At 42.0% G+C, this 14,195-nt stretch overlaps 1 protein-coding gene and 1 non-coding gene across 2 annotated transcripts in view; both read right to left on the bottom strand.

The window, feature by feature from the left end:
- The window catches only part of LOC140291582 (NLR family CARD domain-containing protein 3-like), a 531,700-nt gene that overhangs the window by 240,047 nt on the left and 277,458 nt on the right, over window positions 1-14,195 (bottom strand). The gene's annotated exons all lie outside the window — the stretch shown is intronic.
- LOC140296653 (5S ribosomal RNA) lies at window positions 2,182-2,300 on the bottom strand. Its single transcript, XR_011912984.1, has one exon. It is a non-coding gene; the product is annotated as a 5S ribosomal RNA (ribosomal RNA).

A 14,195-nucleotide genomic window follows, 5' to 3' on the forward strand; every position in this document is an offset into this window, starting at 1 on the left:
CGTGATGATTTCATCTAACTAAGCAGCCTCGCTCTCTCTGTGTGACGCTGAACACAAAACTACACACAGGGAACAGAAGAGGTCGACAGACACTAAGTTATCTGAGAGTCTCACTTTCAGCTGCAGAGAACCAACACGAGAGAATAACATGTGCAGGATCAACATCAGCCTCTCAAGCCAATTAGGTGAAAAACTAAAAGGAACATATGGTTCAAGCAGCTATATAATATATATTTGTTACGGTGACTTTTGCTTACGGCCACACCACCCTGAACATCCCGATCCCGAAAGCTAAGCAGGGGGCCTGGTTAGTATTTGGATGGGAGACCGCCTGGGAATAACAGGCGCTGTAAGCTTTTTCTCTTCTCTCTACAACCTGCAGGGGGCGCTGACACACTTCACATCCACAATCAAATCAATTCACCAGAAAGCTTCTTTTTTTAAACAAATTCTCCAGAAACTGGAAGTGATCGATGCTGGATCATCACTGGAATCACACAGTCTTAAAGTGGAGCTTCTTCTTCTTCTGTTTCTATGCAGCTGAACACTCACATCATGATGATGACTGACATGTGTAGAAATCCTGCTCTTCAGCACATTTCATTTCTCATCCAACGAGGTTTAAAGTTCCCATTTTTCAGCTTTGATGCTGCTTCCACATCTCTTATTGTCTGTAATGCAGCTTCAGCTGTTATTTGATGTCTTTAGTTGAAACATGTGATCACCTCATGACACATCAGGAAGTTGATCAGCTTCAGCTGCTGCTGATTTGTTGGCAGACGCCTCAGTTTCTCTTTGGCTCTCAGTTTGCTGGTTCCTGGATTTCCTGGATCTGTTGACATGTCCCAGGTACTTGTTGTGTTTGATCCTCATACATTTTACTTTGTCCTTAGAAAGGATGAGTTCCAAAAAGGGAAACAGGGACTGCTTTTGCATTTGACACAGCCTATATCATGCCAATGTTCTTTTGGGGCTGCAGTTTTTGCTTTAGTTTCAGACTTGTTATTAGACTGGAATGTTGAAGAGTTTCTGTGACAGATAGGCTCCACTCCCCCTGAAACCATGATTTAAAGAAAGTGGAAGGATGGAAAGTTTTGGTGACATTTATTCATTCATTCCACTTCAGCATTTCTGGTTCAGGGAAGATTCCAACTTTAATGACATTTTTTTTTTAATCAGATTCAATGTGAAGTTATCCTGAAGAAAAAGAATATGACCACTTACAAAACAATAATGGACTTTTAAATCAGTTTTTCAAAGAGGTAAGTTATGGTTGAAATTTCTTATGGCTTTGATTTAGATTCAGTTTGATGGTCAGTTCACCCCCAGACGATGCAACTTACCCCCTGACCCGGATCAGCTTAGCCCTAACCTGGGGCAAAGAGGAAGCCTTTAGCTTATAATTCACTTAAAAAAGCTGATTATGAACTTCTTTCAATTTGATTAGTGTTGATTTTGAGTCAGGTGACAGTGGTGTAGATCCTTTACAAGCACTGATGCCACACTGAGAAATATTCAACTCCCAGTAAAAGTTCTGAATCTAAAACCTCACTCAGGCAAAAGAATCAAAGTGTCATCAGCAACATTTACTAACACTTCCACCAGTAAAAGTATTTATTCTGCAGAGCAGCTCTCAGTGTTTGCTGTTAGATATAAAGTTGCCTGTTTGACAGTTTAAAGTGGCTGCACGTGCACTTTTTCTATCTGGCCTCAGTAAATCTCTGTAATTTATTCATTTGTGTTTGGAAAACATTGGAAACTTTATTTCTGAGCCCACATCAGTGGGTTCTGGTTCTGGACAGTTCAGTGTGTGAGGATAAAAGCAGAGGAGAACCTGGGACATCTGAGCAGATCTGGGATCAGCACCTTGGATATCAGCAGGGATTCTTAGGAAGGAAGGAAATGGGATGAATCTGCAGACTGCAGGAAGATCTGTTAACAGTCTGCAGACTAATGTGAGACAATAATATTTGTGTGTGTTTGGTATCCAGAAGAATTGAGACAGATGAAGTCACTGTGAGCTGAGCAGTGCTGGAAGATGATATGACAGAGTGACCTAAATGAGTTTTATGTGTGCGCTCATTTCCAGTGTTTGACAAAGATTGAAAAGTGAATTTATTTGAGTGATTTCCTTCCTGATGTGAAGTATGTCATGAAGCAGCGCCTCCTGCAGGTGTAAAAAGCTTACAGCACCTGGTATTCCCAGGCGGTCTCCCATCCAAGTACTAACCAGGCCCGACCCTGCTTAACTTCCGAGATCGGACGAGATCGGGCGTGTTCAGGGTGGTATGGCCGTAAGCGAGAGAATCAGTCACAAATCAGCTTTTTATAGATGCTGAAACAACATCTATCACTGTGTTCTGACTTCTAAAATATGAATATGAAGTGAATGTACCTGTTTAAAAATGAGCAATTTGTGATGATTTCATCTAACGAAGCAGCCTCGGTCTCTCTGTGTGACGCTGAACACAAAACTACACACAGGGAACAGAAGAGGTCGACAGACACTAAGTTATCTGAGAGTCTCACTTTCAGCTGCAGAGAACCAACACAAGAGAGAAGAACATGTGCAGGATCAGCATCAGCCCCTCAAGCCAATTAGGTGAAAAAATAAAAGAAACATATGGTTCAAGCAGCTATATAATAGATATTTGTTACGGTGACTTTTGCTTACGGCCACACCACCCTGAACATCCCGATCTCGAAAGCTAAGCAGGGGGCCTGGTTAGTATTTGGATGGGAGACCGCCTGGGAATACCAGGTGCTGTAAGCTTTTTCTCTTCTCTCTACAACCTGCAGGGGGCGCTGAAACACTTAACATCCACAATCAAATCAATTCACCAGAAAGCATCTTTTTTTAAACAAATTCTCCAGAAACTGGAAGTGATCGATGCTGGATCATCACTGGAATCACACAGTCTTAAAGTGGAGCTTCTTCTTCTTCTGTTTCTATGCAGCTGAACACTCACATCATGATGATGACTGACGTGTGTAGAAATCCTGCTCTTCAGCACATTTCATTTCTCATCCAACGAGGTTTAAAGTTCCCATTTTTCAGCTTTGATGCTGCTTCCACATCTCTTATTGTCTGTAATGCAGCTTCAGCTGTTTTGTCTGTTTTGTTTGTCTGGTGATCAGTCACCTTCCTGCTGGTTCATTTTGGAGGATTTAACCTGAAGGAGAAACTATTTATAGCTGTGGCTGGCTGCCTAAAGCCACTTCACAGGTCTGTGAGTGTGCTTCACAGCTATAAAAACACTAGAAGCTCTATACTGGACGCAGGAATCACTTGGAATATCTTTGAATCCTTCACAAGATATTCAGCCTTCGATATAACTCCAAGGACAAAGTAAATCACATGTTGGACATATATAACCTTATGTATGATCCAAGAAAGCAATCATTCACAAAATTAAAACCTCTAAATTAATTTCACTATAGGGTGAAATGAATAACTAACTATCCAGTTACATGCTGAGAAACCTTTGGTCCTGAATTTCACATCAATGCTAATTTTATACATCACATCAGGTCCAGTTTCCATACACTGAAGTAATGATAGGAGGGTAGTGCAATGTCTCTGTGACCGTTTTGCATTCTTTGTCCTGTTCTGTGTTTTTGTCTTAGCTTCAGGTCTGCCATGTGCCAGGCTGCGATTGGCTAAATGAACCACTCACAATGAATCAGCTAAATGAAGCTGCAGAAGATGTTTGGATGTATGCTTATTCTTTGCTTTGCTACCCGTAGGAAGTGTTGCATGTTCATTACAGCCAGCGTCACCTGATACTGAGACTACAGAAGCTCATCTCCAGCATTTCACACAGGAGACGAGTCAGAAATGTCAATACAAGAAAACAAAGAGATGTTTAACGTTTGAAATTCTAAATTTTGAGATATATGAGACATTTTATGGGATATGTTCTCAAAGAAGTCCAAATAAGACTTGAAATGATCAATTTACTGATATCAGTGAAATCTGTTGGTTTCCTTAAATAGGAAACTTTGTTTTTTTGAGTTGGACTCATTTGAAAATAACTGCATTTGATTTGTTTGGATTATGATTGGATTGAAATTAATTGGTTTATACAGTCACCGGCCACTTTATTCGGTACACCTTGCTAGTAAAAGGTTGGAGCCATGATAGCATCACACAGTTGTTGCTGATTTGTCGGCTGCATTGAATTGAGACCCGGTGACTGTGGAGGCCATTGGAGCACAGTGAACTCATTGTCATGTTCAAGAAACCAGTTTGAGATGATCTGAGCTTTGTGACATGGTGCATTATCCTGCTGGAAGTAGGTAGTAGCCCTTGGTTTATCTCACCTTCTGTCAGATCCTTGCTGTTTCTGCCATCATTATAATTCTCCTCTTCTGTAATTTTCTGGTTTCTTTGCTGTGTCGTATTTTTTCTTTTTGTGTTCTTCAATTATTTTTACCTGCGCTTTTTGCTTATTTTCTTTATAAATATTTTAGCCACACATTATTTGACTGCTGCTGTTCCACATCTGGGTCCTCTACACCATATACATCAGAAACATGGTAAATCTGACTCATTTCAAAGCCAACAACACACTCTGACAGAAAGTAAACACAAACTGAGCAGTGTTGTGTCTGCAGGCCAGTGCAGCGAGGAGAGCCTTAACCTTTAAACAGTTGAAACTAAACAATCACTTGACAACAACATGGCCCCACACAGGACAACCTGCTCCTCAGCAGTTCACCTGCATCTCAAAGAGAAGGAACTCACCTCTGAGGACAGTAATGTCCACAGTTTGGTCAGAGAAGACGGATGGTTTTAAACAAAGTTTAAAGAAAGTCTTCAGTTTATTAATCTGGAAAAAAACATCCAAACGAGCACGTGGCCTCAGGCATCACATATGTAACGCCTACTTTGAGTCTTCACCTCAAACTCAAACTATTCACATTTTAAATCATGTGACCAAAACACCATTTTGACCCAAAAGACCAGCTTGGTCAGAAACAGACGAGACCCAAACTACTTTAGCTTCAGCACTTTCATCAGCTGAGCTAGATTCACTCCTTCTGCTCAACGTGCTGCTTATCCTTCTGAAGATAATCAGACCATTGAACAGATACTGGGCCTCACAAAGGATCAGCTGCAAATCTCAGTCCATACTGGGGCCAATCAGAACTGTTTTGGCTGCATGAGCCACACAGAATCACACAGAATGTCTGAATGTCACAGCTCATTGGTGGATGTTGAAAGTAAGAAGATAAATTGTGTTGTCATGTTATAAGTAGAATCAGATATCTAATCTGCATCAGACACAACAAGCAGATCAGTGTTGACTGTCAGCTCTGTGCATTCATATCAGCACAACTCTCCTGTTCTCTGAATTATGAGATGTGGAAATAGTTTGATTTCCTTTTATTAAAGTATTTTACTGAAGCAGCTGATTCAATGAGCGGATTTAAGAACAGAAACAGGAGGTGAGGCTTTTTTCTCGGGACTCTCAGTTCAGATACACATAAGCAGCAGAAAGCAGATATTTCTGTAACATGACAGCGTAGGTAAGTGATGGTTATAGTCAGATTAAGTGTTATCATATTGTGCTGCACTATCATCTCCGTCATACCCACTTGTGGTTTGCATTACAGGATGTTGCCGCCACATATGTTACAACACGGTCAGTCTTCAGCCAGCAGACACGATGAAGACAGCTCTGCTTGTTCTCTGTAAGTAGACAAAACAACTAATGATTATAATCAGAAACAATCCTGTGACTGATGTTTGTAAAGCCAAAAGTCAGATATGAGCGGACCAGCTCTCTGATTCAGCTGAAGATTTAAAGCGCGACACTTTGAGGTCTCAGTGACAGCTGATGAAGTAGAAGAAGTGTGTGACTCAGATGCATGTCTGTCACTGTGCTCACACTGTGGCTTAACTTTGATGTTTCAGTGCTGTTGAGCTCCTGCCAGACGTCTGCCAGTCATGGTAAGTTTGGACCCTTGTGTGTGTGTTTAAAGTGTCGTGCCCAGTTCTAAACTGGACACGTGTCCGGATTACACTGTAAATATTAGTTTATTTGATACTCTTTTTGAGGAACTTTCATGCGTGCTGCCCACCTCTCATCACTTCCTGTCTGGCGGTTTGTTGCCTGCTGATGCAGTTTTTTTTTGCCAGTCATTTGTGGCAGACAAAAGGATCAGTTTGTTCGTTGCTTTTTTCCATCTATTGCACTTAAAACTTTGAGTGTACAGGCGGCGTATCAAGTTTATCGTTATTTGAATGAGTTGACGACAACCCTTTAGAATTTTGTCATACAGTATGTGCAAAAAGGCTGCCTTAATTCCGTTTCCTGTCAAGATGATCCCACACTAGTTCAATAATGTTGAGGTCCGGGCTCTGGGGAGGATTCATCCCTCCATAAGACCTGCTGCCACTGATCTTCAGTCCAGAAATGAAGACACCATGATGAGACTATTGGAGGAAGATAAAAAAAAGTCATTAAAAGGGACACAAAGTAATTACAGTAGGGTATCAGGATGGATGGAAGGGTCCACAAAAAGCAGATAGTTTGGATTCTTTAAATAAACTGTCACCAACTATACACCAACCTAACAACTGGGAGGTTACAGAAACATTAGGAGAGGTCAAATCTACAGTTTGGTTCATTCAGAACAAAAATGCCACAGAAAACAGCAGCAGAATTATTTCACTTGGTCCAGATAAATTCCTTCATAACAATCAGTTAATAATTATCAAAGCCTACTGTGAGGAGAAAACTTCACAGAGCGAATACAGAGGCTTCACCCTGAGGAGAAAACCTCACAGAGCGAATACAGAGGCTTCACCCTGAGGAGAAAACCTCACAGAGCGAATACAGAGGCTTCACCCTGAGGAGAAAACCTCACAGAGCGAATACAGAGGCTTCACCCTGAGGAGAAAACCTCACAGAGCGAATACAGAGGCTTCACCCTGAGGAGAAAACCTCACAGAGCGAATACAGAGGCTTCACCCTGAGGAGAAAACCTCACAGAGCGAATACAGAGGCTTCACCCTGAGGAGAAAACCTCACAGAGCGAATACAGAGGCTTCACCCTGAGGAGAAAACCTCACAGAGCGAATACAGAAGCTTCACCCTGAGGAGAAAACCTCACAGAGCGAATACAGAGGCTTCACCCTGAGGAGAAAACCTCACAGAGCGAATACAGAAGCTTCACCCTGAGGAGAAAACCTCAAAGAGCGAATACAGAGGCTTCACCCTGAGGAGAAAACCTCACAGAGCGAATACAGAGGCTTCACCCTGAGGAGAATGGCTTTAAATGGCTTCTAAAGAGTAATGTTTACTGATGAGGAGACAGAGGCCAGAAGCAGCCGGATGAACTCTGAATGAAATCTGCTCAGATTCATCCACAGACAAAAAAGTCCAAAAATACACTGAAAACAGCCAAAGAGTTTCTGGGTGTCGTGTTTGATATTAACCTCATGTAGGTCCATTTCAGTCCTGCAGACAGGTGAGTTTCTTTTAGTGTTTGTCAGCTCAGGCTGCACATGTTTGTCTGAACCTCTGAGAACAGTAAGGAAATGTACTGTGTAAGTAAGAGAGACATGTTTTAAGTTAAAGTTTCCATCCATCTTAACTCAAAGGTATCTGAAGAGGAAATGTTTGTTCCTAATGAGATTTAGTACATGAGCATCTGGCTGATGGAAAAAAAAATCACCAGTTATTGTAAATCACACGGAGAAGTGAAGTGAGCCTTTAAAACATGCACCATCAGCAGAATACAGTGAAAGAAAAGATGGTAATCTGTCTTTTTGTCTCCGTCAGCCTCCCTGACGGTCACTCCCAGCTGGTCTCAGTATTTCGAGTATGAGGACGTCTCCATCAGCTGCGAGCAGCTCGGCCCCGGTGAATGGACAGTGTGGAGATCCACCACAAAGTGAGTTCACCAGCACAACACTCATGTCACAGCAGAGAGAGTTTGACTGCTCAGATCACAAACTCTGTGCAGTCAGACCTCATAGGCATCTGCTTTCTGACTCTGAGGATTGCTTCTTTATTGTCGGCCACGGCAACTGATTTCATCTGCCTTAGGTGAGTAAATGTGTGTTGCTCATCACACACTCCTGCACTGCGCTGTGAAGATAAGGCCTCAGAAGCTTATCGACTTCCTGTTTTGTGAGCCTGACAGATGAGATCATTAAACAGCGCTAAGAGACGACGAGGCAACGCTGCCAAATCTAAAGTGACAGCTTAGTGTCACATGTTAACAGGTGTCACAGTAAAGGCCCAGAAATGCACACATGGGGATGTTTTATGTTCTATAATGAAGTGTTCTTGATGGTTGAATCTTGTATTATGCCTCATCCTAACAAACCACAATGCCGTATAAAACAGGGAAAAGTCCCTGAACGTACTGGTTCTCTTGACGCTGTTATTACATATCCCCATAATCCACCGAGATAATGAGATTAATTCAAACATAAAGGGTCATCTTTATCATGTAACATTTCACCACGATTTACTGTAATACCGGTAACTGTTACATCCCTTGTGTGTGTGTGTGTGTGTGTGTGTGTGTGTGTGTGTGTGTGTGTGTGTGTGTGTGTGTGTGCTGCAGGGTGAGAAAACACATCTAACCCTCTGACTCCACACCTCTGATCAGAAGTCTTCTGCCAACAATGAGATAAATGCCTGAGTGTGGATGACTAACACAAATGGGATGTTCCCAGGGTGTCTCAGTGTGGCGTCGGATGGGGCACCCAGACCTCCTCCACCTGCAGCGTGAAGTCGCTGAAGCCCGATGACAGCGGAGTGTATTGGTGTGAATCCAAACACAGAGACAGCAGCAACGCCATCAACATCACTGTCACTGGTGAGACTCTTTAATCTCCTCTAAAGACACACATCCAGCCACTTACAGGTGATACACATGAGCTGCTGTAAAGGAAACGGGTTCCAACAAGGAGAAGTGAATCTCTGTGAGAGGATTCAGCTCAGAGGACACAGACCACAACCTTCACACGTTAACATGCAGTTCAGTTCAAATCTGATATTTGACAGCAACAAAAACACCATCAATGCCAAGAAAGGCCAGAGAAAACATTTTAAAAGTTTATATTTCAGAGGTTCATCCATCCATCATCTGCCACTTATACAAAGTTGGGTCGCAGAGCCAACAGGTCCATGAGGGACACCCAGACATCCCTCTGCCCAGCGACACTCTCCAGCTCCTCCTAGGGGCTCCTGAAATGTTCCCAGGCCAGATGGGATATATGATCCAGCCTGATCCAGGTCTTTTCCCCACTGGAACTGCCTGGAAATATTTATGTTTTGAGGCAAATTCTGGCCTGATAGAGACTGAATTTTTCATTTGAAGTCATCACATCACAACACAACTGCAGATAAAACCTGGATCAGAAAGAACACGTTTCCATGGTAACATACCTGCGCTCCACAGTGTACGGTGTCTGGCTCACCCACTCCCACTTCACAGTCCTCCAATCAGACAAACCGACCCAGTAAAACCCAGGAACTGAGTGCTTGGGCACAAAGTCCTGCACAGACAGGAAGACAGAGACACATGTGACAGAAGCTGCTGTGTCTGACAGGTCAGTGGATGAAGTGGAGCAGGGCTGGAACAGGGTATCAGTATGTTTTAAGCAGAGTCAGCCTCATTACATCCAGTTAGTTCAGACATAAATTCTGTTGCAGAATTGACTTTATTATTGCTCAGACCATTTTCAGGTGTACTTCTATCCTTTCATATCAAACATACAAAAAACACATATTTTCATGTTCAGATCCTGAATTTTTCCTTTATCTTTATTTTACTGCACTCATTTCAGCCTCCGGCATGTGTCGCTTTTGTCTCCAAGTCTCTTTTTGTCTCATTAATTTCAAAACAAACACATTTTTCAGAACGTCAACAACATTCAGTGATCCTGCAGAGTCCTGCCCTCCCTGTGATGGAGGGAGATAACGTCACTCTGAGCTGTCAAATAAAAAATGGAACAAAGACCACTTCCTCCAACCTCCCAGCTGCTTTCTATAAAGATGGCTCCTCCATCGGGACTGAGCCTACAGGTCACATGACCCTCCACCATGTTACCAGGTCTGATGAAGGCCTCTACACGTGTAACATCAGCATTCACAAAAAGTCTCCACCCAGCTGGCTGCTGATAAGAGGTAAAGATCAATGCTGGCAAATGAAAATATGAATCATATTTAGTTTTTCTTCCCCACTGCAGAACTCCATCTGTTGGTACACAGAATATACCGTAAGTTGGGCTTTATTTATTTGATATGACATGAGATCATGTTGGGTTAGACGTCAACATAATGCTTTCCAGTAAGAGTCCATCAGATAACCAGTGTCTGCACACATGTACAGTAAGTCTGCAGTAATGATAAACTGCTTCCACAGTATTTGGGAGTCTGTCGGGAACATTTAAGGAAGCGCTGCTGTACACCCTAAGTTCCACTCTTTCTCTGATCCCAGATGATTCCAAACCACCATTTCTGACAGTGTCTCCAGACTCGTCTCAGCTGTTTGAGTATGACAAACTGTCCCTGAGCTGCAGCAACAACAGCAGCTCTCATGGATGGAGGATTCAAAGGTTCCTCTTGCATAACGGCATTCTGTCCAGCTGTGGTAAGGGATTGGGGATCCAGAATTCTGCTGAATGTACCATAGAAATAGCCAAAAAGCAGGACTCTGGAATCTACTGGTGTGAATCTCCTGCAAAGCAGCGGAGCAACTCCGTCAATATCTCTATAACCGGTAGGACCAGTGGAACCCAAACCCATACAACACTCATTTACATGATTATTAACTTATTGTGGAGGTAAATTAGAACAGATGTGCAGTCTTCAATGTTTAAAATGTTTGCTCCTCTTTCTTTAAGTCTGTTTCCTCCCACAGGGCCCAGTCTGCTCTGATTAGGCAGAAATGTTTGCAACTGATTATAATTTGTGATGTACTTCTATCCTTTCATATCAAACACACAAAAAAACACATTTTTTCATCCTATGTTCAGACAACCCAGTGATCCTGCAGAGCCCTGCCCTCCCTGTGATGGAGGGAGATGACGTCACTCTGAGCTGTCAAATAAAAAATGGAACAAAGACCACTTCCTCCAACCTCCCAGCTGCTTTCTATAAAGATGGCTCCTCCATCAGGACTGAGCCTACAGGTCACATGACCCTCCACCATGTTACCAGGTCTGATGAAGGCCTCTACATGTGTAACATCAGCATTCACAAAAAGTCTCCACCCAGCTGGCTGCTGATAAGAGGTAAAGATCAACGCTGGCAAATGAAAATATGAATCATATTTAGTTTTTCTTCCCCACTGCAGAACTCCATCTGTTGGTACACAGAATATACCATATTTATTTTTTACATGAAGTTGTTATCTGCACATCTGACCCATATCTTACTGCACCACCATGACATTTGAAGCACAACAGCTCTTCAACAAACCAGTTTATTTTTCTTCTGTTCTTGGCACAAAATAAAAAACTCTCTCAGCTGCAGTGCTTCCTTCCATTTGGTCTCTATTGTACATTTTGACTGCCTTTGAGATGAAATACCTGACTGACCAATCAAAAACCTGTTGGGTTCTCGAGCTTTAGTTGTATTTGCGGTGAGAAAAGTAAAATCTTCAAATCCTGGACAAGCCCCAAAAGGTTAAGAGCCTTTTTTTATGGGTGTTTGAAACACAAAGACTTTGTATGCTTATAAAAACAGAGCTGCTCAAACAACCTTCCTGTTTGTTGTCCACAGGACACAGTGCTCCTCGTTTAGTCGGTACAGGATGACGTTTGTTCCGTGATGTGACTGTTAACGGATGGGATTTTAGAACTTCCGATGAGCTGTGTTTGTGTTTGTTTTTCTTCCAGCTCTCAAGGTTTCTGAACCAACGCCGACTGCGCTGGACGTGGCGCCACATCCTGGTCTGCGCTCCGTACCTGATCTCCACCGTCCTCGTGGTGTCTTTGTATCGACACAGACCAACAGGTAAAGCTCCACTCACACTGACATCATGGTGATTTAAAAACTCAAGAGTCAGGGGAAGTCTCCAAGTGTTCTACCAACATGTTTTTTATGAACAACCAGTTCATCTCAGCGATGACTGAAGCAGTCAACAAATTAGCACAAAGCAGCAGACCTGGGGATAATCAGGAGTGACTTTACTAACAGCACAGCCGCAGCTTATTGCTGTAAAATCATAACAGGATGTAACTATGACTGAGACACTGCTTCCAACTGAGCTTATTTAAAACTGTTACTTCATTAATCAAACTCCTGCTTTCACACCATCAAACTTCATTCTTCAGTTTAACTACATCTTCATTATTTTTCATGCTTCAGTTAAAAGGTTGAGCTGATTATTAAGTCATTAAATTCTTTTAGATAATTATTGATAATAATTATTGATAATAATTACTGTGAAACGCCGTACGTGTTACATTACAGTGATTTCAAATATTCAAAAGTAAGAAAAATGTTTTCTAAATTCTGCAGGAAGGAAACCACCTGTTTCCATGACAACGTCTCCACAAAATGAGGAAGATGAGGGACTGGACTATGATGATGCCGTGGCTCATATCACCACTGAACATCATTTCTGAAATACTGTCTTCAGCTGCACGTTCAGTTCAAACAAAATGACTGCTTTGTGTGCCGTGTTGCTTTTTTTTTGGATGTTCTTCATCATCACAATAAAGAAATGACTTTTTAACTTTCTGAAGGGTGTTTTCTTTGGTGTGTGATGCTTGAAACTTTTGATCTAATTATTTAAACAGTATTTTCCAACAGTTTGAATTGTCATTTAATGCCTGAATCCTTTCAGGTGTTGTTTTTCCTCTGTGAAGAACTTTACTTCACCTCATATTTCTAAATATGAGGTGTTCTGCCTAATTCCCCCCAGCCGGAAGGAAAATTAAAATTTGAAAAACAGATCTTCTCTTGTAAAGATCAAAGGATTTATTCTCATAGAATTCAGGTATGGTTCACGTTGGCGTGGTGGTTAGCACCGTCTGTCTCTGTGTGGCCCTGTGATGGACTGGCGAGGTGTTCCCTGCCTACATTCTAAATTCTGCCCTTAATTCTTACATGCATTGTACTCAGTGTTACTGTGTATAACCTGCAGATGGCCTCCTGCAAGATAGCAACATATCCTGTTTTTCTCTTTTCTCCCGAGGACATCGTATGCTGTGATAAAGCTGCACTTTAAAGAGGATAGAAGGGGAGCTGGTACTTGCAGTCTGTGTAACCTTGACTGTGGTTGGGGAGGAAAGGTAGACTCGATAAGAACACTCAACTATACCCAAGGAGTGATGACGCAACAATGTGCATTATAACTGAAGTGTCTTTGCCACAGTTGTCAGAACAACTCTGTATTTTGTACTGTGTTGTTCTCTCTTGCAAGATTTTATTCTAAAAGCCTCTTATATCCTCAGAAGAAAATAACTGACTCTGTGCATTACTAAAGTTTCCGTCACACCCACAAAACTACACATGAGGACATTGAGAGACTGGCTCTGAAATTTAAGCACAATCTGACAAAAGATCTTTAAAAGCTGAACTTTTCTCTTATTATTGGATCTGTGTTTAAGGTCTGAGTTTATGAGTACACCACTCAGTTTGTAACTAATTTCATATTTTTATTTTCAACAGCCATTACAGGGATTTCCTCTGACAGCTCTCTGCATCCTTTAAGGAGATGTTCTTCAACTCTAAACCTAAATACTGATCAAGAGATGATAAGTTCAGGTATTTCAAAGGGAAGAAAACAAAATGAACACGAAATGCTGGTGTTTTTTTAAGCAAGATAAGTTTATGGTTATGTTGTTGTATTTAGCAGACGCTTTTATCCAAAGCGACTTACAAATGAAGATATAACAAGCTATATAAAAAGCTAACAATAAACTACATAGAAGGAACCCAATAGTCCGACTCTGTCAGAGGTGACAGAGTAGAGATAGGGTGCAGGCATAGAAGGAAGTGCAGAAAGATAAAGTGCAAAGATAGAGGGGGTAGGGAAGTACAAGGTAAGTGCTGGGATAGGAGATGCTCTCTGAAGAGCTGGGTTTTCAAGAGTTTCTTGAAGATAGACAGGGACGCCCCTGTTCTGGTAGCGCTCGGTAGGTCATTCCACCATCGTGGGACGACACATGAAAAGAGTCTGAATTGTCTTAGGCATGGTGTAGGAGCTGCTAGACG

The sequence above is a fragment of the Leuresthes tenuis genome, unplaced genomic scaffold (assembly GCF_036924035.1).
Source record: "Leuresthes tenuis unplaced genomic scaffold, fLeuTen1.0.hap1 SCAF_1, whole genome shotgun sequence".
Lineage (NCBI taxonomy): Eukaryota > Metazoa > Chordata > Actinopteri > Atheriniformes > Atherinopsidae > Leuresthes > Leuresthes tenuis.